Below are 24,951 nucleotides of genomic sequence, written 5' to 3'. Positions count from 1 at the left end.
GAGCTGATCAAATGGGAATAAAAAGATAAACTGTTCCTACTAGAATAAGGTTTGAAGGAACCCTGTATTCCTCCTCCTTCATTTTCTTCTGAAGTTTTAATGTTATTCATTTATCTTACTGTTTTGTAAAAATGATATATGCTTATCATAAAAATGCAAGCAATAGAGAAAAATGCAATGAGGAAAGTAAAAAATTACTATAAATCACAACACTGAAGTATCCATCATTAACCACTAGTGAATATCACCCAAAATCTTTCTCTCTCCTCTCACTGTCTGGATATCTTCAGAGAGCATGGAAGATGACTAGATCAATTCCAAGAAGTCATTTTAGAAAAAATGGCATCAGTCTTTATGTACTATATATATATATATATTTGGAACAGTTTCACTTTTTTGCCTTCTCACCCCCATAAGTGCTGTGCTGTCATATCTCACAGCCACCTCAAACTCTTGGGCTAAGGCAATTCTCTTGCCTCAGCCTCCCGAGTAACTGGGACTATAGGTGCCTGCCCCGCTATTTTTAGAGTTGTGGTCTCGAACTGGTGACCTCAGGCAACCCACCCACCCCAGCCTGCCAGAGTGCTAGAATTACAGGCATGAGCCACAGTGCCTGACCTGTTTTTTTTTTTTTTTTTTTAAGTAGTGAATTCACTTTAACTTAAGTGAAGGAAAAAAGTGAAATGGAAATAATTTCTAAATTTCAAATTAATATTTCATCATCAGAAGATATCATAGGTCTTTAAAAGTTAAGGAAAAACAGATTAAGCAAAACTTTGAAAAATTAAAGTTATATATGTATATATAGCCATAATGTTTAACTGTTTTGTATTTTGCAATATAGTCTTTGAAACATATATTTTAAAACTTTTCCCTAGAATTATAATTTTCGGGTTGAATTAAAGAAAACCACTGCAATATTAGTCATTGGAGGTCAATTAATTGATTTATATTGTTAAGAAAAAAGAAGCAAGTCAGGAGAGATGTGCTCTTCAGCATGCACCACCACCTGTGGATTCCAACATCCCTGGTTCTGTGATTCATAGGGACACCAGTCAGCAAGTCACAGGGTTTACATTGTTTCAGTGACTGATTGAGGTACAACACCAAGACCCCAACCATCAATTTGGGATAACTCTGAAAGGTCACTCCCTGCAAGAGCTCCCTGTGGGACTGAAGGAGGTTCAGTTGCAGCAGGATTGCAGGTCAGCTTCACCTTTGGCCCTATCTTGCTTTCCTCGCTTTACCACAGCTATGTCTCTTGATACCATTCCCTAAAACACCTCTGCAGAAAATATAAGACAACCTTCTTACTAATGAGAGATAACAGGTGGGAAATAAGTATAATATGCACGTTAAAGTTTTATAAAAATATGTTTTAATTTAAAGGATTACCTATTTCTTTTTTCTTTTTTTGGTATGTATATAAATGTACATTTTGAAAACCAAATTCATAGTGATGATAAGTGACAATAATAATGTATAACCTCATGTCTAGAATGTTTTTCTAAGACAAACAGCAGATAAGGAATGCAACGTAAATTCATAACTATGTTTATTTTTCCTGCTTGTGATTGTGCCAGGAGTAATGACAGACAATTATGTGTCCAAGATGACCTCGGCACATAATCTCTGGCACAGAGAATGACTAGCTAATTTCTTTCCCTATGATTTCATTCTATTTCTTCTATTCATGTCTTCCTGCCTCAGACGCTCATTATACCATCATCAGCATGAGGAGAAAGTGCCACATAAAGGGGGTAAGCTGGAAGGGTGCTGTGGACCCTGCTCCACATGGCCAAATTCCAAATGAGCTGGTTGCTCAGGTGACTTATGGTTGAACCAGAGCACACCTTTCAACTTTATCTCTTCTGGGTCTGCATGTATCATAGTGACTCTGTATGTTCTCTAAAACACACTTTGTATATTCTTGTTTGATTATAATAGTGGCATATTTTTGAGCATGTATGATAATAAAACTAGTTATTTATAACCTTTTTGATGGCTATGTTTTATGCATATGTTATTTAATACCTTTCTTTCCAACAGGCTACTAAATATTCTCTTCTTCATGAGGGCACTGTCTATATTATCCTATAATCTCTTCCAAGCTTACTGTTTTCTCCCAGCCCAGGTCACCCTCACTTAGTCAGCGTAGTCTGTGTCTGTCATCCACTGTCTTTCCAACCTATGGCTATGCTCTGCCTCTTTCAGAGTTTTCCTTTTGATTCTCAAAAGACTTTTCTTCTTTCGGCAAAGCCCATTTCTTACAATTCAAAAGTTTTGTGTTTCAATACAATTGCTTCTGTTAATAGTTTTTAAGGCCTATTTTAGAAGTGAAAAAACTCAACATTTACTGTTTCTCTTGCTTTTCTTGATATAAGAAATTTAATTCTTTTAAAGACAACATGAATGCTTCTGACCCACTAGAATAGGGACCATCATATATGAAGTATAGAAAATGATTATTTTAAGGTACTTTATTTGGCTACTAAATAAACCAAATATTCAACGAGGCTGTGTTGCAATTCACATTCTGATTATGTGTTTTCTGGTTGGAGAGACTGCTTCAAAGTGTTCAGTCACTTCCTGTGATGCATATGTGGGTCATTACAAAAGTTTTCAGATATACAAAAATCAAAAAACATGAAGTCTTCATAGATGGAAAAAAAATAAAGCCCTCCCAACAATCCAGTAAGCTGAACAAGTTGAAACTTGCACAGGTGAAATCAGAAAAGATGCTATTGACTTGGATTCTATTTTTTTTTCAATTTTTTTTTCAGGTTAATGTGAGGGTACAAACAACCAGGTCACAATATTTGAATTTGTTAGGTAGAATCAATCTTGTAGTGTCCCACAGCCAAAAGGTGTGCCATATACCCCTATATTGAACACACTCGTGGGAGCACACCAATCCCCCTCATCCCCTCTCCCTCTCCTTTCTTCCTCACCCCAACATGAATTGAATTGAATTTTACTATTATGTAGGAATAAATTACATCATCTCCTGCTTTCATATTAGTATTGAGTACATTTGATATTTGCTTTTCCATTCTTGTGACATTTTACTAAGAAGAATGTGTTTTAACTCCATCTAGGTTAATACAAAAGATGTAAATTCTCTGCTTTTTTATGGCTGAATAATATTTCAGTGTATACATATACCACAGTTTGTTGATCCTTTCTGGAGTTGATGGGCATTTAGGTTTATAAACTGTGCTATGACAAACATTCTAGTGCAAATGTCTTTATAATAAAATGATGTTTTTTCTTCTGGATAGATGCTTAGTAGTAAGATTGTAGGGTCAAATGGGAGGTCTAAATTTAAATTCTTTGAGGATTCTTCATAAATCTTTGCAAAGTGGTTGTGTTAGTTTGCAGTCCCACCAACAGCATAAAAGTGTTCCCCTTGCTCCACATCTATGCCAGCATCTGCAACTTTGGGACTTTGTGATGTGGGCTAATCTTATTGGGGTTAGATGGTATCTCAGGGTAGTTTTGATTTGCATTTCTCTGACAACTGGAGATGATGAGCATTTTTCATGTTTGTTAGCCATTCATTTGTCTTCCTTAGAGAAGGTTCTGTTCATGTCTCTTGCCCAGTGGTAGATGGGATTGTTTGTTATTTTTTGTTGTTGATTAGTTTGAGTTCTCTATAGATTCTAGTTATCAAGCCTTTGTCAGATTCATAACATGCAAATATCTTTTCCCATTCTGAAGGTTGTCTCTTTGCTTTGATTGTTACGTCCTTTGCTATGCAAAAGCTTTTTGGTTTACTTAAATCCTATTTGTTTATTTTTTTTTTCTTGTTGCAATTGCTGCTGAAGTCATCTTCAGAAAATCCCCAGTTTGACATCCTGAAGAGTTTTTTTTCCACACTTTCTTTTAGGATTTTTATTGTTTTGTGTCTTGGCTTTAAATCTTTTATTTATCTTGAGTCAAAGGCGCAGGTCCACTTTCATTCTTTTACATGTGGTTATCCAGTTCTCTCCACACCGTTTACTGAATAGGGACTTTTTCCCCCCAGTGTATGCTTTTGTTTTGTTTATCAAACATCAGATGGCTATAAGAGACCGGTTTCATCTCTTGGTTTTCTATTCTGTTTCATATGTCTATGTCTCTACTTTTGTGCCAATACCATGTTGTTTTGATCACTGTGGACCTGTAAGATAAACTAAAGTCTGATAGAGTGATGCCTCCAGCTTTGTTTTTATTACTAAGGATAGCCTTGGTACATACAGGTATTTTTTTTTTTTTCTGGTTCCATATGGAATGAAGAAGTATTTTTTCCAGATCTTCAAGTATGATGTTGATATTTTAATGAGGATGGCATTGAATCTATAGATTTCTTTGAGTAGTATAAATATTTTAACATTGTTGATTCTTCCCAGCCAAGAGCATGGTATGGTCTTCCATTTTGTGATATCTTCTGCTATTTCTTTTTTTGGGGTTTCATAATTCTATTTATAGAGGTAAAGGACCTTTCGTTAGGTGTATTTCATTTTCTTTGAAACTACTGCAAAAGGAATTGTGTCTTTGACTAGCTGTTCGCATTGGCAGTTATTGGTGTATACAAAGAATACTGGTTTGTAGACATTAATTTTATATCCTGAGACATTATTCTGTTTCTTGATCACTTCCAGGAGTCTTGTGATTGAGTCTCTAGGGTTCTCTAAGTATAAGATCATATTATCAGCAAAAAGCAAGAATTTGACCTCTGCTTCCTGCATTGGGATTCTCTTTTGTAACCTTCTCTTGCCTGATTGCATTGGCTAGGACTTCTAGCACTATGTTGAATAGTGGTGGCAGTAGAGGATATCTTTGGTTCCGGTTGTAAGTGGAAAAGCTTTTGGTTTTATTCCATTCAGTATGATATTAGCTGTGGGTTTGTTGTAGATGGCTTTAATCAGTTTTAGAAAAGTAACACCTATGCCTATATTCTTAAGTGTTCTTGTTGGGAAAGGATGTTGAATTTTATTGAATGCTTTTTCTGCACTTATTGAGAGGATCATATGGTCTTTGTTTTCGTTTCTGTTGATACGGTGAATTACATTTATGTATTTGTGTATGTAAAACCAGCCTTGCATCCTTGGGATAAAGCCTACTTGATTGTGATATATACTTTTTAAAAAATGTGTAGCTATAATCTATTTGCTAAGATTTTATTGAGTGTTTTTGTATCTGTATTCATTAGTGAAATTGGTCTGTAGGTTTCCTTTTGGTTAGGTCCTTTCCTGGTTTTGGTATCAGGGTGATGTTTGCTTCATAGAATGTGTTTGGAAAGGTTCCTTCCTTCTAAAAGTTTCTGAATACTTTCTGCAGTATGGTTAAAAGATCTTCTTTGAATGTTTGATAGAATTCTGGTGTGCAGCCATCTGGTCCAGGGCTTTTTTTTTTTTTTTTTTTTAAGATTTTTTTATTGTTTCTTCAATCTCAGTGCTTGATATTGGTCTGTTCAAGAGATCTATTTCTTCCTGGTTAAGTCTAGGGAGATGGTGTGATTCCAGATATTGGTCCATTTACTCCCCATTGTCAAATTTCTGGGCCTAGAGTTTGTTGTAGGAGTCAAAGATAATCTCTTGTATCTCTGTGGTATCTGTTATTTCTCCTTTTTCCTTTCTGATTGAGGTTGTTAGAGATTTTACTTTTCTGTTTCCAGTTAATCTCTCCAAAGTTTTATCAATTTTATTTATCTTTTCAAAGAACTGATTTTTTTGTTTCATTTATTTTCTAAATGATTATTTTGTTTTTAATTTCATTTATTTCTGATTTAATTTTGGTTATTTCTTTTCTTCTGGTAGGTTTGCAATTATATTTCTCTTCCTTTTCCATTTTCTTAACATTATTCATTAGTTTGTTGATGAGCTCTTTTTCTGTTTTTAAGATGTAAGCATCTTATGTGATATATTTTCCTCTTAGGACTGCTTTTGCAGTATTCCACAGGCTTTGGTAACTTGTAGCTTCATTGTTGGTATGTTCATGGAATTTAACAATTTCATCCTTTATCTCTTCCTTGACTCAACTGTCATTCAACATAAGGATTTTCATTTCCATGCCTTTGTGTGGGGATGAAAATTTTGTTGGAGTTGAGTTCCACCTTTATTATCTTGTGGTCTGAGAACATACAAGGTGTAATTTCAATTCTTTTAATTTTTTTGAGGTTTGATTTGTGTACTAGGATAAGATCTATTTTGGAATATGTTCCATAGGCTGACAAGAAGAATGTAATATATTCCTTAGCATTGGGATGGTATGTTCTGTTGTCTATTAAGCCTGTTAGATCTAGGGTCACATTTATGTTCCTAGTATCTTTCTTTATTTTCTGTTTATAGTATCTGTCCAGTTCTTCTGGTGGGGGTGTGTGTGTGTTAAAGTCCCTAGCTATTATGTTATTATGGGATATCATATTTCTCAGACCAATAAATATCTATTTCATACACCTGGGAGTACTTTAGCTGAGTACATAAATATTTAGAATTGAAATGTTTTCTCGATGTATTGTTCCCTTGACCAGTATGAAGCAACCATGTTTGTCTTTTTTTCACTTTAGTTGCTTTAAATACACTTTGATCTGAAAATAAGATTGTGAATCTTCCTTTCTTCTGATTTCTGTTTGCCTGAAATATTGTTTTTCATCCCCTTACCAGAGTCTTGTTTTCTCCTTCAAGGTTAGATGTGTTTCCTGAAGACAACATATGGATGGTTTGTGATTTTTATCCGGTCAGCCAGCCTGTGCCTCTTCAGTGGGGAATTCAGGCTATTAACATTTACTGAGAGAATTGATAAGTGTGGTGGAATTCTATTCAACTTATTTTGTGAAGGTCCATCACTTAATTTTATCCTTTGTGCCATTGTAGAAGCTAGGTTTTGACATTTATTTTCTGGGTGTTTGCTTTGCTGTTGGTCCATTGTAATGGTCAGTGTAGAGAATAGGTCTAAGTATTTCCTATAGAGATGATCTTGTTGTGGTGAATATCAGTGTTTGCATATCAGTGAAAGATTTGATATTTTCATCAATTTTAAATCTTAGTTTTGAAGGATACAGAATTCTGGTCTGAAGATAGTTTTGTTTAAGAAAGTTAAAGGTGGATGACCATTCTCTTCTGGCTTGGAAAATTTCAGCTGAAAAGTCCTCTGTCATCCTGATGGATCTGCCCCTGTAGGTCAATGGCACTTTCTTCTGGCTGCTTGCAGAATTTTCTTTCATCTTGACTGTGGACAGGTTTGTTGCAATGTCTCTTTGGGATTCTCTATTTCTATTGATATGATCTGAGGTTTGACATCCCTCTGAAAGGAGTGTTTCAGAATCTTCGGTGAAACTTTGGAAATTTTCATTTATGATATCTTCCAGTAGGGCTTCCATTCCCTGGGATATTCTTCTTCCCCCTCAGAGATACCTATAATTTGAATGTTCAAATGCTTAAATAAGTTGCATAATTCTCTGAGTGAATGTTTTGCTTTCTCTCTCTACTTTTCTGTATCTTTAACTATCTGGGTTAGTTCAAGAGCTTTATCTTCTAGACAGTCTTTCTTCTCCATGGTCTAATCTGTTATTGATACTTTCTACTGCATCTTTAAGTTCCCAGATTAACTCCTTCAATTCCTTAAGCTCCACTATAGCCTACCTATATTCTTCATATCTTTTATCCATTTTTTAGTTCTGTTTTTCCAGTTTCTTCTCAATTTCCTTTATTGCCTTTACCATCCCTGTTTCAAATTCCCTTTTTGTCATTTCCATTAATTTTTTCTAGGTGGAATCCTCTGCAATAGCTGTCTCACGGTCCCTTGTTTTCGTTTAACGTGTTGCCAGAATTTTTCTGTTGGTTCTTCCTCACTTTCTTCTTCTTCTTATTCTTCTTATTCACTTTCTTCCCCTACTTTTTCCTTCTCACTACCTCATTCACTATAAATTACCTTGTCTCAGAAGTTAAGTGTTAAAGTGGCTTTTTGATATAAGGCCAAAAGGATGAGAAGGATAAAGACAGAGAATGGAGAAAGAAAATAAAAAGATAAAGAGAGAAAAACAAAAACAGAAAGAAAGGTGGTGAAAGAAAATAATTAAAGAGAAGGAGAGAAGAAGGAAAGGGAAAGAGAGAAAGAAAGAAAAGGAGAGAGAAAGAAAGAGAGAAATAAGAGAAATGGTGGTGATCATTAGGGTACTATGCCCATACCTATAATTATAGGCCTTTGCAGGTTGGGCTTGGTGCTTCACTTAAAGTTAGGAGCTCCTTACCAGCCTGGGCAAAAGTAAGATTCCACATCTGCTAAATATAGAAGAAACAAATAAACAAACAAACAAACAAAAAAACTCAGCAGTATGTTGCAATAGGGACCTACCAATGTGGTTTTTCCAAAGGCCAAAGCTAGAAAGACACCCTAGACCATAAGCCTGTGAGCTCCACAGACCAATGCTGTGATCCCAAAGCACTCAGAGAAAAGAAGAAGAAAAAAATACATATGAAGAAATTTAAAAATACAGTTATATATGATAAACAACAAAAAAGGGACATCTTAGCTGTTGTATGAGAAATTAATGTGGGAAAGGTGAGAAAAGTAGAATAATCTCTCCCAAAAGAGAGGAAAAAAGCAGAGAAGTAAAGAAGGAGAAAGAATAAAAGGAGCTGAGAAACTTTAATAAAAATAGGGGAGCCCTTGCTATTGAAGAAAGTAAAATGAAAAAATAAAAATATAACCAAACAGAAGAAATTAAAAAAAAATAATGAACATAAAACAAAAAAGAGGAGAAAAAAGGTAAGAAAAAAATTAGGAAAAGGAACAAAAATGGAAGATTTATATATAATGTGTGTGTGTGTGTATATATATATATAGAGAGAGAGACAGAGAGAGAAACAAGGTTGTGCTGTGATCTTAGGAAATGGAGCACACACATGCTGCTTTTGCTATATATAAAATGAGGGCTAGAAGCCACTTTATGGTTGCAGAGGACATTTCATCCTGTCTTCTGACTTATTTACCTCCATCAGTGACTGGTTAGTTAGGCATCATTCAGTCCTTGTTGGATTGAGGTCCTAAAGCTCTCGCCAACTTCTTTAGGTGGCATGTCAAATAGTGCCCCCTGCCAACAAAGTGGCCTTTTAGGGTCTGCTCAGCTTACACCAAGGATGGTTGTCTGAGCTCAGCAAGCACACCACAGCCAGCTGTGCATTAGGATGCTGTGGCCTGTTTCTCCACAGGGCCTTCCCACAATGGCAGTGCCCAGCTAGTCACCAACCCAATGAGACCCCTCCCCCCCAATCTGGTATTCATTCCCAGCCATTGGAAGCTGTTTGAGTCTACTCACTTTGTCAAGTCTTCTAAGGCAGCTCCAGCAAACAGTTTAGTCCAAAATAAAAAAACTTCAGGACAGCCCATTCCTGTACCCAGTCCTCTATGCGAGGGCTGGCTGGCCAGAGCTCCTGCCTGTATGCAAACACTTGCCTTTGTTCTTATTTTCCTTAGCTCTAGACCTCCTCACTGGCTCCTGAAGTCCATCACTGCTTTACTGTGCTCTCAGAGTGATGTTCCTGGGTAAGTTTCCCCTGCCAGAGGTTGCTGGAGTTCTTGTTCCCCTGTCTTGCTTCAGCCTTCCAAGTAGCTGGGACTACAGGCAACTGCCACAACGCACAACGATTTTTTTTGGTTGCAATTGTCATTGTTGTTTGGCAGGCCTGGGCAGGATTTGAACCCACAAGCTGTGGTGTATGTGGCTGGTGTCCTAGCTGCTGAGCTACAGGCACCAAGCCTGACTACGATTCTTGAAAGTGAAATAATGTACCATAACATAGTCTATCTCAAAACTTTCATAGTGACCCATATATACCATTATTCACCCCCTCTTATAGATAATCTTCCAGAACCTTTTTCTATACTCTTCCCTCCTGAACCCAGGCACATCTTCTCAAAATTCCATTCAGTTCTGCTGTTTGATCAATATTGACCTGAAGGATTAATTCTATTACCCAGCACCTTGGTCTTTTGGGCTTAATCTTTAAATGGGGTTTGATCAAGGAAGCATACATACAAATTCAGAGATTCTCCTATGACATTTCCCTCTAATGTTTCCTAGTGTTGGCTCATGAAGTCCACAGGCTTTGCAGAATATATTTAGAATCACTGTCTTCCCTTAATGTAGCATGTAAAGGGTCTTAAAAACCTTTAACAAAGATGCAGATGAAGCTTTGTAACCAGCCATAGAAATCTATGTTCTAAACAAGCTGCTTTCTATTTCTAATTAAGCCCTAATTAGAAGCCATAATTTAGCTGAGCTGCATTAATACTTCCTATGAGCTATGAAAAGCTTACTGTGGCTGTTTAAAATCCATGGGTATTAAGATAATACCAAAGCTGTTTCACCTGGGTGTGAAGAGACACATATAGAAAAATCTCCTATATATGGTAGTAATTATTTTATGTTTCATAAAATAATTAGGCTTCATAAAATAGGCTTTCTACAGCCTATCAAGTTTATCCTCTTTTAAATCAATTTTTCACTGTTCTCATTGTTATCATTTGAAAATATGGCCCTGCAGGCCCAGCCCTGAGCCTGAGAAATAGTTTGGTGGACCCGTTCCAGAATCCCATGTACTCATGCCTCTGGCCAGAAGGATAGTCTAGGGGATGTGTATGAGCTGTCTGAGAAGCCCCAGGCTCACACGCTGGGCCAGAGAAACAGGCTTGTGTACCTGCTCCTTGTAGACACACCCCCACACCAGTCAGGCAGCCATGCTCCTGTGCCCTCAGCCAGAGATCAGTATAGCAGACTAGCAGGAGATTGGCCCCCAAGTTGGCCAAGCAGTATGTGCCAACACGTCCAGCCAGAGAACCAGCCTTGCAGATTTGCTTTGGGTGGACCCTTCTCTGAGCTTGCCAAATCACCGCTGCTCATACCCTTGATAGTAGAAATAGTCTGGAGGCTCTTACCCTGGTGATCCAGGTCCTCAAAGGCCAACCTACACTGTGTTCCCATTTCCAAGGCCTATGGAACAGTCAGGTAGCCCTGACTCTGCCAAGTCCTCTGGTCAACCCACCTGCACATACTTGGCCTGAAAAATATCTTGGTAGACCTATTTCTGGCAAAGCTATGGCACCACTGCCACTAATTTTGACAGCCTAGACCACAGAGGCTCTCATAAGTATCACTAATGTGTCTTACAACTGAAGAAACTGCACAGAGATTACTGTATCCGCTTAGAACCAGAACAACACACCCCACCCAAAGAATACCACAGGACCCATAGACTTGATTTTGCAACAGACTAGACCAAGCAAAAGAAAGCATTTATAAACTTGAAGACAAGTCTTTTGAAATAACTCAAGTAGGTAAAAATACAAAGAATGAAGAAAGCCTATAAGACTTATGGAGCACCATGTGGGATTTCAAGGAGAAGAGATGGAGATGGGAAAGGGGAAAGGTGAAAAAACTGAAACTTCGCAAGAAATCCTGTCATTCATAGCAACATGGCTGAAGTTGGAGGATATTATGTTAAGTGAAATAAGCTGGAGACAGAAAGATAAGTATGGCATGTTCTCAGTCACATGTAGAAGCACAGAGTAGAACAGTGGTTACTAAAGCCTGGGAAGGTAGTGGAAATGTTGGTTAAAGGATATAAAATTACAGCTAGATGGGAAGAATATGCTTTAGTGTTCTATGGCACTATAGAGTGAATATAATTAACAATAACATATATTTTCAAATAGCTGGAAGAGAATATTTTTAGTGTTCCCAACACATAGAAATGTCAAATGTTTGAGGCAATGAATATGCCAATTACTCTGATTTGACCACTACACATTCTATGTATCAAAATATCACTATGTACACCATAAATATGTACAGTTATTATGTTTCAGTTAAAAAGTAAATAGAACATAGTCCTGATTGTCTCAGACCCTTGAGTCGTCCTGTAGCATTAAATCTCTATTGGTTAAAAAATGGTTCTAAGTTATTGTCACCTAACGCATGTGACCCTGCCCAGCCTTTGCAAACCATTCTTTTTGTGTACACCTTCACTCTCAGGAGCTATCCCCACCTATATCACTTTTAGGCCACACTCAATTCTTGCCATGCCATGAACCCAGAGATGACATCTCTCCTCTGTTTTCACACATCCCATTTTCTAGATGGACTATCCTTCCTCTCCTTCCTTTTACATCACAATGACCAATCAGCTTTGAGATGGCAGAGTGATAAAGTGTGAACTCTGGTTTAGACAGTGTTGGGGTTGAATGCCAATTTGCACACTACTTCCTAGCTGAGTCAGTTTGTACAAGTTACATCCTTCTCCCCGTCCCACTAAAAAAACTAGGTTTTCTGTTATGCTCAGATGAAAAATAAAAGCATGGACAAACATTTATATGTTTATGGTCATGATCAAAGAGAAGAAAATTCAGTGAAACTGGAGCCTATTACTTAGAGTTATCATGTGGGGTAGCATTTCATATTTCAGGTTAGTATCAACTTTTTCGTACTACAATGTAGAAGTCATACAACTGTCAGAGGGACTTGAGAAATGCAGTTTCCTTAACAGGCCAGTTGTAATTGGCTTCCCTTATAGATAGGCATAGCAAGTGTCAATACTCTCCCGACAAAGACCACCAGGAGCAAACCTGCAGTTGAATAAGTTGGTTTTGCTACTTATTTGTAGAGAGAGAGAACACTCTTCCCAATGAAGCTTGGGCCTTTTCTATAAGGGGCTGTTAGAAAGAATGTGATGTGAGATGTGGGCTTTGGTTGGGCGATTGTAAGAGGATCTGAAAAATTGGAGGTTTACCCTATATTGGATGCTATAGAAGAACAGAGTGATACCATGACTGGGAATCTCAATCTTATCTATCAGGCTCAAGTAAAGAAGCTAGAGTTGGTAAAGAAGCCACAGTCACTCATGTTAGCTATGAAAGGGGCATGTTTGGTATTTTGTGGGATGTATAGTTACTTTGTGTTTATCTGTGTTAGACAAAGTTAGGAAGTTTTGTTTCAGTGTATCAAGGACTCAGAGTGAGAATGTCTGATATTGGTGTTCTGTGAGATTGTTTATGAGCAGCAGATAGTAGCATGGTCTAGGTGTGAGTTACAGGCCAGCTTTTGACTTTGCTAAAGTCTAGTTGCAAATGTCAGATCAGTTCCTAGATGTTATGGCCTGTTTTCCTTTTTCTGTTTGTTTACCATGTTTACCAGAAAAGTGAGAGATCATATAAAAAGTATTTTTGTGCCCCGTGGCATTTTAAAATCTTCTGTATAGTACTTACATATAAAGGTGATCACCTCTCTGGAATCTTCTAGGTGAAACTTTCATTCAGAGATGATAGGAGCCAGAGAGGAGCTGAAATTTACAAAATACCCTACAAAAACTTTACCCTACAGAACAGAGAACATTAACTTTGCTGAAAGTGTTGCTAGAAGATGTCAGGCTAGGAGAGCATCCATGGTAAGAATTCAGGCACAGAGCTATTTGTTCCATTTTGCCTACTGACTTCTGGTCTGCCCTCTACCTGTGCGGAGCCTTCTGGGTCTGCCTCTCCATGGATGACTGTTAGCCTGTAGCTAGGTGTGCTTCTGTTTCTGGAATTCCATGTTTAGTGGTAACTTTACTTCCTGTATGTAAAGTCTTATATCTTTCAAACTGTCAAACTTAGTATATAATTGTTAAGACACACAAAATTCTAAAGAAAAATATAACTAATATTAATATGCCTACTATTTGACTTAAAAAAATAAAAGATTGACAACCCAGATTTCCCTTCTATAGCCCTCCCTTACCACCAGTAAGACTGGTTACTCTGTCTTACACAGAAGTAACCAGTCTCCTGAATTTGGTTTCTCTTTCTCATATATTTATTTATATTGTTACCATATATATATATATATATATAGTCACTGTGGGTCTGCTTATACTTTCTTCTTCTGGTTATATGGTTCTGTCCCTTGGCAGTCCTGAACATTTTTTATTTATTTTTTATTTTTTATTTTTTTATTATTAAATCATAACTGTATACAATGATATGATTATGGGGCATCATACACTCACTTCATAAGACATTTGACACATTTTTATCACAGTGGTTAACATAGCCTTTCCGGCGTTATCTCAGTTACTGTGCCAAAACATTTACATTCTACATTTACCAAGTTTCGCAAATACCCCTGTAATATGCACCACAGGTGTGATCCCTCCGATTCCCCTCCCTCTACCCACCCCCCCCTTTCCCACTTCCCCCTATTGTTAAGTTGTAGCTGGGTTATAGCTTTCAAGTGAGAGTCCCAAATTAGTTTCATAGTAGGGCTGTGTACATTGGGTATTTTTTCTTCCATTCTTGGGATACTTTACTAAGAAGAATATGTTCCAGCTCCATCCATGTAAACATGAAAGAGGTAAAGTCTCCATCTTTCTTTAAGGCTGCATAGTATTCCATGCTATACATATACCACAATTTATTAATCCATTCGTGGATCGATGGGCACTTGGGCTTTTTCCATGACTTAGCTCTTATGGATTGGGCTGCAATAAACATTCTGGTACAAATATCTTTGTTATGTTGTGATTTTTGGTCTTCTGGGTATATGCCCAGCAGAGGGATTACAGGATTGAATGGCAGATCTATTTTTAGATCTCTGAGTGTTCTCCATATATCTTTCCAAAAGGAATGTATTAATTTGCATTCCCACCAGCAGTGCAGAAGTGTTCCCTTTTCTCCGCATCCACGCCAACATCTCTGGTCTTGAGATTTTGTGATATAGGCTAGTCTCATTGGAGTTAGATGATATCTCAAAGTAGTTTTGATTTGCATTTCTCTGATGATTAAAGATGATGAGCATTTTTTCATATGTCTGAAGGCCGTGCGCCTGTCTTCTTCAGAGAAGTTTCTCTTCAAATCCCTTGCCCAGCCTGCGATGGGATCCCTTGTTTTTTTCTTGCTGATGCGTTTGAGTTCTCTGTGGATTCTGGTTATTAAACCTTTGTCAGAGTTATACCCTGCAAATATCTTCTCCCATTCCGAGGGCTGTCTGCTTGCTCTGCTTACTGTGTTCTTAGCTGTGCAGAAGCTTTTTAGTTTGATCAAGTCCCAGTAGTGTATTTTTGAAGCTGCTTCAATTGCCCGGGGGGTTCTCCTCATGAAATACTCACCCAGACCAATTTCTTCAAGGGTTTTCCCTGCATTCTCCTCTAGTATTTTTATAGTTTCATGTTTTAAGTTTAAATCTTTAATCCAATGAGAGTCTATCTTAGTTAATGGTGAAAGGTGTGGGTCCAATTTCAGTCTTCTGCAGGTTGCCAGCCAGTTCAGCCAGCACCATTTGTTAAATAGGGAATCTTTTCCCCACTGAATGTTTTTAATTGGCTTGTCAAAAATCAAATAGCGGTAAGTAGCTGGATTCATCTCTTGGTTCTCTATTCTATTCCAGATATCTACTTCTCTGTTTTTGTGCCAATACCATGCTGTTTTGATCACTATCGATTTGTAGTAAAGTCTGAGGTCTGGTAGTGTGATTCCTCCTGTTTTGTTTTTATTTCTGAGTAATGTCTTGGCTATTCGAGGTTTTTTCTGATTCCATATAAAACGAAGTAATGTTTTTTCAAGATCTTTAAAATATGACAGTGGAGCTTTAATAGGGAGTGCGTTGAAATTATACATTGCTTTGGGTAGTATGGACATTTTGATAATGTTGATTCTTCCTAGCCATGAGCATGGTATGTTTTTCCATTTGTTAACATTTTCAGCTATTTCTTTTCTTAGAGTTTCATAGTTCTCTTTATAGAGATCTTTCACGTCTTTTGTTAGGTAAATTCCCAAATATTTCATCTTCTTTGGCACTACTGTGAATGGGATAGAGTCCTTAACTGCTTTTTCAATTTGACTGTTGTTGGTGTATATAAAGGCTACCGATTTATGAATGTTGATTTTGTAACCTGAGACGCTGCTGTATTCCTTGATCACTTCTAGGAGTTTTGTAGTAGAGTCCCTAGTGTTTTCCAGATACACAATCATATCATCTGCGAAGAGCGAGAGTTTGATCTCTTCTGACCCTATATGGATACCCTTGATCGCCTTTTCTTCCCTAATTGCTGTGGCTAAAACTTCCATTACAATGTTGAAAAGCAATGGAGACAATGGGCAGCCTTGTCTGGTTCCTGATCTGAGTGGAAATGATTCCAATTTAACTCCATTTAATATGATATTGGCTGTGGGTTTGCTGTAGATGGCCTCTATCAGTTTAAGAAAAGTCCCTTCTAGACCAATTTTCTTGAGTGTTCTGATCATGAAGGGATGCTGGATATTATCAAAAGCTTTTTCTGCATCAATTGAGAGAATCACATGGTCTTTGTTTTTTAATTTGTTTATGTGCTGAATTACATTTATAGATTTACTTATATTGAACCAGCCTTGAGACCCTGGGATAAAACCAACTTGGTCATGATGTATAATTTGTTTGATGTGTTGCTGGATTCTGTTTGTTAGGATCTCGTTGAATATTTTTGCATCTATATTCATTAGTGATATTGGTCTATAATTTTCTTTTCTTGTTGGGTCTTTTCCTGGTTTGGGGATCAGGGTGATGTTTGCTTCATAGAACGTGTTGGGTAGTCTTCCTTCTTTTTCTACATTTTGGAACAGGTTGAGTAATATAGGTACTAATTCCTCTTTAAAGGTTTGGTAGAATTCTGACGTGAAACCATCTGGTCCCGGGCTTTTCTTTTTAGGGAGGTTTTGTATAGTTGATGCTATTTCTGAACTTGATATGGGTCTGTTCAACATTTCCACTTGATTCTGGTTAAGTCTTGGAAGGTGGCGTGCTTCCAAGTATCGGTCTATTTCCTTCAGATTTTCATATTTCTGAGAATAAAGTTTCTTGTAATATTCATTAAGGATTTTTTGGATTTCTGATGAGTCTGTGGTTATTTCGTCTTTCTTGTTTCTGATTGATGATATTAGAGATTTTACTCTTTTTTTCCTGATTAGGTTGGCCAGAGGTTTATCTATTTTATTGACCTTTTCAAAAAACCAGCTTTTTGATTTATTGATCTGTTGTATTATTCTTTTGTTTTCAATTTCATTTAACTCTGCTCTAATTTTGGTTATTTCTTTTCTTCTACTGGGTTTGGGGTTGGAATGTTCTTCCTTTTCCAGTTGCGTGAGATGTCCCATTAAGTTGTTAACTTCCTCTCTTTCCGTTCTCTTGAGGAAGGCTTGCAGTGCTATAAATTTCCCTCTTAGAACTGCCTTTGCAGTGTCCCAGAGGTTCTGATAGCTTGTGTCTTCATTGTCATTTTGTTCCAAAAAATTGGTGATTTCTTTCTTAATCTCATCTCTGACCCAGCTATCATTCAGCATAAGGTTATTTAACTTCCATGTTTTTGTATGGGTGTACAGATTCCTGTTGTTACTCAATTCAAGTTTTATTCCATGATGGTCCGAGAAGATGCATGGAATAATTTCTATTCCTTTAAATTTACTGAGGTTAGACTTGTGACCTAAAATGTGATCAATTTTGGAGTAAGTTCCGTGGGCTGATGAGAAGTATGTGTATTCAGTTTTGTTGGGATGAAATGTTCTGTAGATGTCTGCTAAATCTAAATATTGGATGGTTAGGTTTAAATCTAAGGTTTCTTTGCTCAGCTTCTTTCTGGAGGATCGATCCAACACTGCCAAGGGAGTGTTGAAATCTCCAACGATTACGGAGCTGGAGGAAATCAAGTTACTCATGTCTGTTAGAGTTTCTCTTATAAATTGAGGTGCATTCTGGTTGGGTGCATAGATATTAATAATTGAGATCTCGTCATATTGAGTATTACCCTTAACAAATATGAAGTGACCATTCTTGTCCTTCCTTACTTTTGATGGTTTAAAGCCTACTGTATCTGCAAATAAAATTGCAACACCTGCTTTTTTCTGATTACCATTTGCCTGAAATATGGATGACCATCCTTTCACCCTGAGTCTGTATTTGTCTTTTAAGTTGAGATGTGACTCTTGTATGCAACAAATATCTGGCTTGAGTTTTTGTATCCAGTCAGCTAACCTATGCCTCTTTAGAGGACAGTTTAAGCCATTCACATTGATGGAGAGTATTGATAAGTCTGGTGGAATTTTGGGTATCGAGTTTTTCAAAGGTCCAGTGGACATTTTTAATCCTTTCGCCAGTGTGGAAGTTGGAGTTTGATCCGAAGTTTCTGAGTGAGTTTACTTTTGTGGTATAGGATTGGGTTGGTCATTGTGGAGGATAGGTCTGAGAACATCCTGAAGAGCTGGTTTACTTATGGCAAATTTTTTCAACATATGAATGTCATTGAAGTATTTAATTTCTCCATCATAGATGAAACTCAGTTTAGCTGGATACAAGATCCTGGGTTGAAAGTTTTTTTGCTTTAGGAGATTAAAAGTTGATGACCAGCCTCTTCTTGCTTGAAAAGTTTCAGCAGAGAGATCTGCAGTTATTCTAATATTCTTACCTTTGTACGTTATAGTTTTCTTTCGCCGGGCTGCTTTGAGAATCTTCTCTTTCATGTTAACTTTAGTGAAGCTAATTATGATATGTCTGGGAGATGGCTTATTGGGGTTGAATCGTGCTGGGGTTCTGAAGCTGTCTGCTATCTGAATTTCAGATTCTCTAGGCATGTCTGGAAAATTTTCTTTCATAATTTCATGTAGAAGGGCCTCTGTGCCCTTGGCAGCCACTTCATCATTCTCCGAAATTCCTATAACCCTTATATTGTGTTTTTTCGAATTATCTGAGAGTTCTCTGAGTGAGTGATCCATTTTTGCTCTCCATTTCTCTTCCTCTTTGAGAGATTGGGAGCGTTCGAAGACTTTATCTTCAATGTCAGAAATCCTTTCTTCTGCTTGCTCCATTCTGTTACTGAGGGATTCTACTGTATTTTTCATATCTTTGAGGGCTGTAAGTTCTTGTTTCAGTGTGTCTAAACTTTGGTGGTTTTGTCTTTAAATTCGTTAAATTCTTGAGACAATTTTTGAATTTCTCCTCGAATTCCTAATTCCATTTTATTAATCTTGTCTGCAAACCAAATTCTGAATTCGACTTCTGACATCTCAGCCAGTTGTTTATGAGTGGGATCTTCAAACACTTCTGCTGTATCTTTTCTTGGGGGGGTTGATCTATTGTGGTTATTCATGTTACCAGAGTTTTTCTGCTGATTCCGCCCCATGGTTTACTCCCTTTGGTTTTTCCGCTGGGGTTTTATCGAGGGCCCGTACAGTGTTGTGGCCTGAGAAACTGGGGCCCTGTCTGGTGTGGTGGAGCAAAGTGGTTCTGTCTTGTTTTCAGCTGGTTTCTGTTTGATCCTATTGCAACTTCTACTCTGGCTTGAAGTCTCAGCTGTGTGGAAAAATGAGCAATTAAGTCACCCCGCCTGCCCACCTCTGGCCCCAGTTGGAAAAGGAGAATCAAACCTTCCTACAATCGCACACCCAGGGCACCACCTGAAAAGTCCTCAGTCTATTAGCCCAGTTCAAAAGGTCCGAATCAAGTGTCTCAATCGGCACTTGTCTCGGGTGGAAGGGTTCAAGAGGTCTCTGGGAGCTGGATCACAGGGGCCTGGTGACTCCTCTGACACAGCTCACCCCAGTGCAGCGTGGAGTCAGGAGGAGCCACCCAGCAAACAGAGCAGTCTGGGAAGGTTGACGTCTCCTTCCCCACTTTGCCCCTCCGTCGGGCCCTGTCACTGGTATCTCTGCAGATGGCTAACCCAGTTGCCTGCAGTGAACAGACACTCCAGATGTTTGTACCTGCCTGAATCGCAAGGAAGTCTGCCAGGCCCCCGCAGACTGCCGCTATCTAGCAGGAGGAGATGGGGCCTGACATCTTTGAGTGTTTGATGCAGGTGATGGGAAGTAGGTGTTCACTCAGGCTTAGCCCCGTCCCTGATGGATGCTGCTAACAGAACAGAACAGAACAGACAACTTTGTGAGGTTCTGTCTCTGTTCCTGTCGTCGCCTACAGAAGACGGGCTGTTTTGAGTTCAAACGTCTTTGCTGTTGGAGAATTGCGTCTGAACACCTCTCTGGGTCGGCCCCGCACTGGAAGCTTCCCGGGTTAGTGAGCCGAGTGGCCGGTGGCCTCCTCTGGTTGCCCAGGGAGACAGGGGGTGTGGCCTCAGAATATCCAGAAGTGAGCGTTCTGCCTTAAAGAAAAAACGGCTGTTGATCTACCTCCAGGGAACTGCTGCTCTGGTGTGGGCACTCAGGCGACCGTTTTCTCCTCTGTCCCGCGCCCCAGAGTCAGCACTGAGCGGCCGCAGTTTGTGCTGGGTCCACACCCCTTAAGAGATCCCCCAAGAATCAGAACTCTTGGGGGATGGGCCCCCAGACCCCGATTGGGAGTGGGGCGGGGGGAAGCTAGAGTTTCATTCAGTTTCACGCAATACTACGGTCCAGGGAGGGCTCCTGCACTGCACCGCAGGGAAGTGCCGCCAAGGCTTGATTTCCCCTCAGCAGAGTGCCCTCTCCTCGCTCACGTATCCCAGAGTCAGCGCTGACCTGACGCAGCTCAGGCACTGTGCACTCCCCTCGAGAAATCACCCAAGGAGCCGAACTCCGGGGGGATAGGCCCTCAGACCCCGAGTGAGAGTAGTGGCTCTCAGCTCTCAGCGGGGAGGCCAGAGTCTGATTCAGTCTTGGGCCCCGTATGCCCGGGGAGGGTTGGTGCACTGCACCGCAGGGAAGTACCGCGAGGCGTGACTCTCCCTCAGCCCTTTGCCCTCTCCTCACTCGCATGCCTCAGAGTCAATGCTGACCAGTCGCAACTCGGGGACTGTCCACTCCCCTTGAGAAATCACCCAAGGATCCGAAGTCCTGGGGGACAGGCCTCCAGACCTCAGTGGGCGGGAGGGGAGCGCCGGGTATTCAGGGTTGCCGGCAAAGGATTCCCAAAGTTTTATTCAGCCCTATGTCCGGCAGGAGAACGCCACGGCACCCCAGTAGGGGAGGTAGGTCCAGTTTTTAGAAGGTCTCTCCCGTGGAGTGTAGTGGGAGGGCCTTTAATTTCTGCCCGCTTGTTCAATTGTGGGGCTCATGTGCCGGTCTCATGGGGGAGGGGACTCCCGTCCGCTTGGTGGTGGATTTTGTACCTTTTGTTTGCGTCCTTGTGATCACAACTTGCCTCAGCGGTGTTGATGTGCGTTCTTCAGCCTTCTGTCTTGGTGAGGCTCAAGTCCACCAGGATACTTACTAAATTCCTGTCCCTTAACTCTCCTTCTGGACGGGAGCCTTTGTTGAAAGCTGGCTTCAGTCCGCCATCTTGTCTCTCCCCCTCCAGTCCTGAACATTTTTATTGAAAGTAGTACATCATGTTTAAAAATTGCAAAGATGATAAGTTCTACAAAAGAGGGTTCAATCTTTCTTTTTTTTTTTAAATTTTTTAAGTTTGTCTTCCATTCATTTTCATATATATATTTTATTTTTCATATATATGCTAACAATATAAATCTGTAGTATCACAAAGCAATGTATTGTGCTGCTTTGGTTTTAAATTTTATATGAAGAGCTTCATAAATCTTCAACTTACATCTTTTGTTTATAATGTCTGTGAGATTCCCCAATGTTGACACACATAGCTCTTCTTTATTCATTTTCCTAGTTACCTACCAATTCTTTTTATGAATATACTCCAGTGCATTACAGATTTTCCCATGTTGAACGTTAGAATTGTTTGAGTACTTTTTAGTTATTGTTGCAAAAAATATTGCTATGAATATTGTCAGACACATTTCCTGTAGTACAGGTGGGTGAAATTCTCTAGGATTTATATGTAGAAGTGGAATTTCTGAGTCATAGAGTATGTGTCTACAGCTTTAATTCTCTAAACTGATCACAGCAATTTACCCACCCACCACAAGTACAGGAAAGTTTTCCAATCTCTACGTTCTTCTAATGTTGGTTATTATCAGACTTTAACATTTTTGTGATATGATGAGGTGAAATGGTATAATTTTTGTTGTCATTTATATTTTCCTATTTGCTGTATTTCATTTATACTTTCATTTTCCTATTTCATATTTACTGTAAAATTAGGCAATTTTCACATGGTATTTGTCACTCATGGGTTGGTCACTTGAATTGGCTGCTCTTATTGTTTGCCTGTTTTTTTTTTTTTTGAGACAGAGTTGCACTATGTTACCCTGGGTAGAGTGCTGTGGTATCACAGCTCACAGCAACCTCAAACTCTTGGGCTTAAGAGATTCTCTTGCCTCAGCCTCCCAAGTACCTGGGACTACAGGTATCTGCCATAACACCCAACAATTTTTTGGTTGTAGTTGTCATTGTTGTTTGGCAGGCCAGGCCTGGGTTTGAACCCGCCAGCTCCAGTGTATGTGGCTGGCACCCTCGCTGCTGAGCTACAGGTGCTGAGCCTGTTTGCCTATTTTTATTGTGCTGATTTGCCTTTCATGCATTAAAGGAGTTATTTGCATGAACCACAAACAATGTGGTATTGGTTGTGTAGCTGCAAGCATCATCTTGTCATCTGTGGGCTTTCTTCCAATTCCTTGCTACATTTTTCATTTTTGATAAAAAGAAGTTTATAATTATTATTATTATTATTTTTTTTTTTTGAGACAGAGCCTCAAGCTGTCACCCTGGGTAGAGTACCATGACATCACAGCTCACAGCAACCTCCAACTCCTGGGCTCAAGCGATTCTCCTGCCTCCACCTCCCAAGTAGCTGTAGCCCGCCACAGTGCCCGGCTATTTTTTGATTGCAGCCTTCATTGTTGTTTGGCAGGCCCGGGCTGGATTTGAACCCGCCAGCTCAGGTGTATGTGGCTGGCGCCTTAGCCACTTGAGCCACCGGTACTGAGCTGGAAATTTACAATTTTGATAGAGGCAAATGGTCCCAGTATCTAAGACAGTGTAAAGAGCATCCCACAATTTAGTGGCTTAAAACAATAACATTTTATCATCTCTCCTGGCTTCTGTGGGTTAGGAATTTTTGAAGGGCTGTACTGAGGGCTCTGGTTCTGGTCTCTCGTATGTTTGCTGTGGGATGGCGGCTAGCACCGGAACAGTAGGGAGCTGCCTTGGCATTTTTCTCATTTCATTAGAATTGTTCTCTCTGATGCCCCTTTGGGAGCTTTTGTGGGTTTTACCACAGAGTCACAGCATTGGGGTAGCTGGATCACTTACTTGGCAGGCAGAGGCTTCAGTGTGAAATAGAACCTGTCTTGCCCCGCCTTGTCTGCTAACTCCAGTGCATCAGTCACTGTGGCTCTGCTTATACTTTCTTCTTCTGGTTATATGGTTCTGTCCCTTGGCAGTCCTGAACATTTTTATTGAAAGTGTACATTGTGTCTAAAAATTGCAAAGATGATAAGTTCTACAAAAGAGGATTCAATCTTTCTTTTTAAAAAATTTTTTTTTTAATTTATCTTCCATTTTCTTTTTTAAAAGATTTTTTCCATTAAATCATAACTGTGTACATTTATGGGGTACAACGTGCTGATTTGATATACAATGTGGAAAGCTTAAACTGATTAACATAGCCACCATTTCACTTATTTGTTGTGGTAAGATATTTATACTATACTCTTAGCAGTCTTGAAACATCTTTCTTCTTCTGGACAGGTTGAGAACCACTGTTCTAGACTGAGAGAATGGAAACAGATTACTGTAATGCAATTAAGGTCTGAATTGAGTTGACCTTGGATTAGAGTTTTGGTAAGGCTTAATCTGCCTCTGTTCAACCTCCCATTCTTTGGATATAGCCCTTCAGTATTTTCAACTGTGTTTTTATCCCCAGGGTCATTCTCCGGATGAAGACTATGCTTTCCTGCCTCTGGATTTTGGCAAAAGCCTTGAGAGGAAAACCAATTGTGTCTGAGGCATTGATTTTATTTTTACAGACTCTAAAACTGAAAGCTCATCTAGTTTTTCCCTCACCAGGCCTAAGCTCAGAAAAAATGTGGTATATACTTTCAATGGAGTATTATTCAGCCTTTAAAAAGGAGAAAATCTTGCCATACGTGATAACATTGATAAACTTGGAAGACAATACGCTTAGTGAAATAATCCAGTCACAGGAAAGCAAATGCTGGCCAATTATACTTATATGAGGTAGCTAAGAGTCAAACTCACAGAAATAGATAACAGAGCAGTGATTCTCAGGGGCTGGAGGGAGAGGACAATGAAGAGTTATTGTTCAATGGATATAAAGTTTCAGACATGCATGATAAATAAGTTCTAGAGATCTCTGTACAGCACAGTGCCTGTAGCTCAACAATACTGTATTGCACACTTAAAATAATTGGTCAAAGGGGTAGATCTTCTGTTATGTGTTATTATCACCAAAAAAATAAAAAAATAAAAAAAAAAACCCATAAACTCCACAACAAGGAAGGAGGGAATTACAAGAGATAGCAGACATGTTTGCTGTGTTGATGGTTTCACAGGTGTATGTCCAAACTCATCAAATTGTATACTTGTATGTATACTTTTTACATATCAATTATACCCCCAATAAAGTTGGGATTTTTTTCTCTCTTTCTTTTTTTTGAGGGTCTCACTCTGTCACCCTTGATACAGTGCTGTGGCATCATAGCTCACAACAACCTCAAACTCTTGGTCTCAAGCAATCCTCTTGCCTCAGCCTCCCAAGTAGCTAGGACTGCTCACCACAAAGCCCAGCTAGTTTTCAGAGACAGGGTCTTACTCTTGTCCAGGCTGTTCTCGAACTCCTGAGCTCAAGCAATCCACCCGCCGTTGCCTCCCCAGAGTGCTAAGATTATAGGCATGAGCCACCCTTCCTGGTTCCAATAAAGTTGTTTTTTAAAAAACAAGGAAGGGAGCCGGGCGTTGTGGCGGGCGCCTGTAGTCCCAGCTACTCGGGAGGCTGAGGCAAGAGAATCGCTTAAGCCCAGGAGTTGGAGGTTGCTGTGAGCTGTGTGAGGCCATGGCACTCTACTGAGGGCCATAAAGTGAGACTCTGTCTCTACAAAAAAAAACAAA

The 24,951-nt window shown here is 39.2% G+C and overlaps 1 protein-coding gene across 1 annotated transcript in view; it reads left to right on the top strand.

Moving 5' to 3' along the window:
• HTR7 (5-hydroxytryptamine receptor 7) overlaps positions 1-23,620 on the top strand; it is a 330,604-nt gene extending 306,984 nt beyond the window's left edge. Inside the window, exon 5 of the transcript XR_008378789.1 lies at positions 23,572-23,620. The gene's annotated coding sequence lies outside the window, so the exon portion shown is untranslated. The remainder of the gene's footprint in view (positions 1-23,571) is intronic.
• Positions 23,621-24,951: the final 1,331 nt, after the last annotated feature.

Source organism: Nycticebus coucang, chromosome 3 (genome assembly GCF_027406575.1).
Source record: "Nycticebus coucang isolate mNycCou1 chromosome 3, mNycCou1.pri, whole genome shotgun sequence".
NCBI classification, from domain to species: Eukaryota; Metazoa; Chordata; class Mammalia; order Primates; family Lorisidae; genus Nycticebus; species Nycticebus coucang.
This window is presented reverse-complemented; position numbering and strand designations above follow the sequence as displayed.